Consider the following 4,934-nt stretch of genomic DNA (forward strand, 5'->3'; position numbering starts at 1 on the left):
CCACTTTGCATTCAGAGCCACAGAAAGCAGGCAAATTTGAGCAGGGGCTCTTGGGTTTCCTTCTCCAGAGCTTCCTCCTAGGAGAGGCAGCTGCCACTGCAGCCCTCAGCTGAGTGGCCTTGGGTGCTAGTTCTGGCTCCTGTCAGAAACCACCTTCCTGAGAGAAGCTCAGAACTGTTCAGTCCCTTCTATTTATAACCACACAAGCTCCTCCAGGGCAAAGGGACTAACTAGTGCTGGGGAAAATGAATCTGAAGAAGGCATTGTCCAGAGATGCACACTTATGGCAATGTACACCAACCACATACCAGGCTGTTTGAGTAAGGGTGAAGTCAGCAAGGTGAGGGAAGTGGTTATTTCCTTTTACTTAGTGCTCGGGCAGCTCTGTCTGGAGTACTGTGTCCAGTTTGGGTCTCTCACTGCTACAGAGCTTGATCAAGGGGAACAAGTCTGCCAGGGGAGCCATTAAGACCATTGGGAGCTGCTTGGACCATGTCACCAGGGGGAAAGACTGAGGGACTTGCTCAGTCATCAGAAGAAAGGCTAAGGGGGATCCAGGTGTTCTTGTCTATTAACTAAATGGATGCTATAGAAAAGATGGGGCCAGACTTCCCTTAGAGGTGCACAGTGAAAAGTCAAAGGATGACAGAGAAGTTGCAGGAAGGGAAATTCTGATTAGACACAGGTTTAAAAAAAATCCCAATGAGAGCGGCGAGACACCAGAACATGGACCCCAAAAAGCTGTGTGATCTCTGCCTTTGGAGACAATCAAAGCTTACCTCAAACTGGTCTAACTTTGAGGTGAGCCTTGTTCAGGGCAGAAGCTGGACTGGACCTCTCCAGAAGTCCCATCTGACCAAAACCTTTGAGTGACTCTGAAGTACTGCTAAACCTATTAAAATGTAGGAAAGAGCTGGAAACAAGAAAGAACTCTGTGGCTTCTCAGAACCACCAGCTCCCTGCATCTTTGTGTGAGCTTACATTTTAAAGGGAGCTTGGGGCAGAATAGAGCAAGAGGCATTCCATGTGTTGCCCACACATGACTTTCTCACTGGCAGCTTTTAGATCTCATGTTTGTCTTTAAGAAGCTGCAAAATCAGTCCCTCCCTGGGGAGTGTGTGTGTGTAGGAGCAGAGTGTAAGTGGAAATGTAGGGCAGGCTGAATGCTGTCTCTTGCTCCAGAGTGTTGTTGCCCTTTAGGTGCTGCTCACAGGCTGTAGTGCAGCTGCCGGGGACGGCTGGAGGAGACGGCTCCCAGATGTTCGCTTTGCCTCTGTCAGGGCCAGGAAAATGGGAGGCATTTCTCTGCTTCATCTACCTCTGGTTCTGGTTCTGTGTGATGAGACACACTGAAACCTGCAGCATATGGTTTGTATGGGAGAAGGTGACTGCTGTAATTGGGCACTGGACACACCACCTGCACTGTCAGCCCTGCTGTGAGACTGTCAGTGACCTTTGGCAAAGGAGCAACATGCACCCTTGGACCAAAAGTTGCCACATCCAAGTTGTGGCCCTGTGATTCTGTTCCTTGGGGAGCAGATCTGATTAAAGTGATGCCCTGGCCCTGTGAGCCTGGAGAGAGTGGGCCCAGCTGAGACCCCTGTGCCACAGCAAGGGCTACAGGACTTGTAGGAAGAAGGTGAATCCCTCTCAAAGAAGAATCTTGTTTAGGGACGGTGGCACTGGCACCAGCTGTCAGAAGTGGCAGGGAGCACTTGGGAGGTGACCCCAGCAAGGTTCCTCCCCATCCCAGGTTGTGTCACCACTAGGGTCTGTGCCCCAAAGGTTTATTGCACCCTCCATGTTCACTCCTGGCCAGGCACGTGGAGCCCTACAGCCCTGGCAAGGCCATGGGATGGTAACCCTGAAGGTCCTGGGACCGAACAGTGTTTTTGTTCTTCTTTGCTCTTTTCCCATGACACCCCTGACCTGAAGTTCAGCAGAGTTTATCCTGCCTCCTGATAATCCTGGCTGCTTTCATAATCCAGGTGTGCTCTGTGCCAACCCTTCTCTGGTGTGTACATTTCTGGCTCTCTGCTCTCCTTGAACAGGGAGAGGAGGGACCGGAAACCAGAGGGCCCTGAAGGCAGCGCACCTGCAACCAAGGGAGCCCTGTGCAGAAGAGAGGGCAGGGATGAGCCTTACTGGGTTTACAGGCCTCCCAGTGAGCAGATTTTAAGAAAAAACCGCACAAGGATCAGGTAACCTTCCTGCCTCCTCAACTCACTTGTTCCTTTTGGGTCTAGTCTGTCTGGCCCCACCAGTTTAGGATTTCCCAGGGATGCGTGTGTGTGACTAAGTGGCCGACTGGTTTGGTTTAAGCTCAATTATAAGGAGAGAGGAAACTCCTGCTTTCCCAAAAGGCTCTCCTGAGGTGTGAGAAACCTGCAGCACAGCAGCACCCCTTACCCAGCAGTGCCAAGTTCACAGAAATTCATGTTTATTTTGGCATTTAAATGAGCTCTCACACAAAGCTGCCTTAATATCAAACAAGTGCAAAATAACCCTGGGCAGCTTAGTATTTGTGTCATTACAGAGGTTTAAAAAATTGCTCTAAAAGGCACTGTAAATCTGTGGAAGGAGATTTGCATTCTCTGCCGAGCAGCACGCGCAGTAACAACCAAGTAATCAAGAAAATCGCCATGCCCTGACTCAATGGGAGTGCATATGATGTCTCATCCCTCCTAGTTCTGCTGCCTCTGGGGCCAAGGTGCACTGGGAGGCAGGTTCTGGTCTGTGGCAGTTAGTGAAGGAGTTGGTAAGTGTCTGGGATATGGAGAACACGCCATAAGAGCACACTTCACTCCTATTTCTCCTGTTAGCCTGTTCCTTTGCTCCACCAGACACCACTGAAACTGAGGAGCTGGCTCTGTTTTAACACATTTTTGAATCATCCTGGGACATACTGTAGCTATCAATGACACCACATCTGCTCAAAAAGCTAGTTTCTTGAAAGTTTGTTACTGTTTCAAGCATATCCCCCCAACCTTCAGTCTGCAAGTCAACAAGTTGCATCATGGCTTCACAAACCCTTTTCCCAGCCTGCTCTCCCATGTTATATTAGCATCCTTGAGTTTTCTGCCTCATCCTCTGTGTTACACCCGTGGACTGCATTGGCCGAGGGAAGAAGAAGAGGGAGGGTTAGGCATCATTTCCACCTCAAATTTACTAGGAAAAGGCAAGTTATCCTGTGATACATTTCAAAGTCAGTCCTTAGGAGGGCTCTTTCTCATGCCAGGGGATTCAGAAGGCTCAGATGTCCTTGTGTTGCCCTTCAGTGCTAGTAGGCAGAGTGGGGAAGACCCAGGCTGACTGATTCAGTACTGAGCCTGAGGAAGTGGTTTACTTGCCAAGAGTATATGAATATCTGGTAGCATAACACACCACGTAAAAGCTCATGGGAGAGTATCCTCTAAAAAGGGAAATTATATCCTCATACCATCAGGTATGATGGTATGATATCATATCATCTTCACTGATATTATTTTGCTTTGCTGTTGTTCCTACTTTCAAATAAAAATATTACATGTATTCAGAACATCAGAAAGACATCTTTTTACAAACTGAATTGCATACCTACAAGCTCCTTTCCTATTCTTGATTATGCAAGTACCCAACAAGAGACAAGCAAATGAATACAGATTTGACACAGCAGATACAGACGTGCAGTGATGAAAAGTTCACCTCTTTCCTCTGGCATTTGCTTGCTGTGGCTTGGATTTCTATTTCCTCATTTCTTAAGCACTCCTAACACTGGATCAACTTTATTCAAGAAAAGTAGCACAGAGAAAGTACTAACCCTTCTTCTGCACCCTCAAACAGCTGGTCTTTGGTTCACAATGACAGCTCCAAGGAAGCCAGCATCTCTCTGCCATTTTTCCCCAAGTGCAATCTTCCAGCTGGCCCACTCCAACCCATGGAGAGCTACTGCTGTCACCCCACCAGCCGTTACAGGAATCACATTCCCAAGGAAGAACACCAGTTTCTCATAGTCAGGTGTTTGGGTTTTTATTAATTAAACAGTCCATATACAAAGTACTAAATAAATATACAGCTGTGTCAGAAGCCAGTGTACCATACACACCCAACTTGGAGAGCTCTCTGTAGTTATATATGAAATACCATGGAAAGCTATTTATCAAATGCAAAGCAGGTTACAGAATGATTCAACTCTGCAGACTCATTGCTCATCACCAGGGTGCAGTCCACACACACACACACACACACACACACACACACACTTTTGCTCATTCATGCCTGGGAAGAAGGGTGTCCGCCCTCTGTAACCTGGCTGCTTGGGAAATGTTTGTGTTAATGCACAGACACACTCAGGAAGAGGCCGAGATCCAAGGTTCACGGGATTATATCCCACCAGGGTATTGCAAGGAGCCACATGGAAGAGGCTTTGTCTTTGGGGATCCACAGCCTGGAATGGCAGGCACGGGGAGGAAGAGTTTGCAGGGTTGGGCAGGCACCTTGGGGAGCTCAGCTGGGGGAAATGGGTAGGAGTCAGAGCTGGAAAGGAGGCTGTCAGAACATGAATGGGAAAAAGTGTCAGGGTAAATTGGTGTAGCTGGTTTTATGTCTTTAAGTTTTCTTCCCCATTTCCAGCATGGTCCCTAGATGATGAGGAAGGTGTTGGAAGCAAATATGAAGATGAAATAATGAATTACTCTGTCTCTTCTCCACTGATCTCTGGAGGACAGCCAGGCAGGGCTGGGAGTGGGCACAAAAGTAATAGCAGATAGATAAAGATGCCTCAGTAGTACCTGAGATGTCTTCATGGGTGGGCAGGAGGAAGGAATGTGTAGGGCTGAAGCTCCTGGTCCTTCCTCCTCTCCCATCAGACGAGGGATGCAGGCACCCCCATGAGCTGATTAAAGCAGGTGCTGTCTGGGGCAGAGCCAGCTGCTGTTCTTCCTGCTTCTCCAGCA

This window comes from Corvus brachyrhynchos, unplaced genomic scaffold (assembly GCF_000691975.1).
Source record: "Corvus brachyrhynchos isolate BGI_N302 unplaced genomic scaffold, ASM69197v1 scaffold56, whole genome shotgun sequence".
NCBI lineage: Eukaryota > Metazoa > Chordata > Aves > Passeriformes > Corvidae > Corvus > Corvus brachyrhynchos.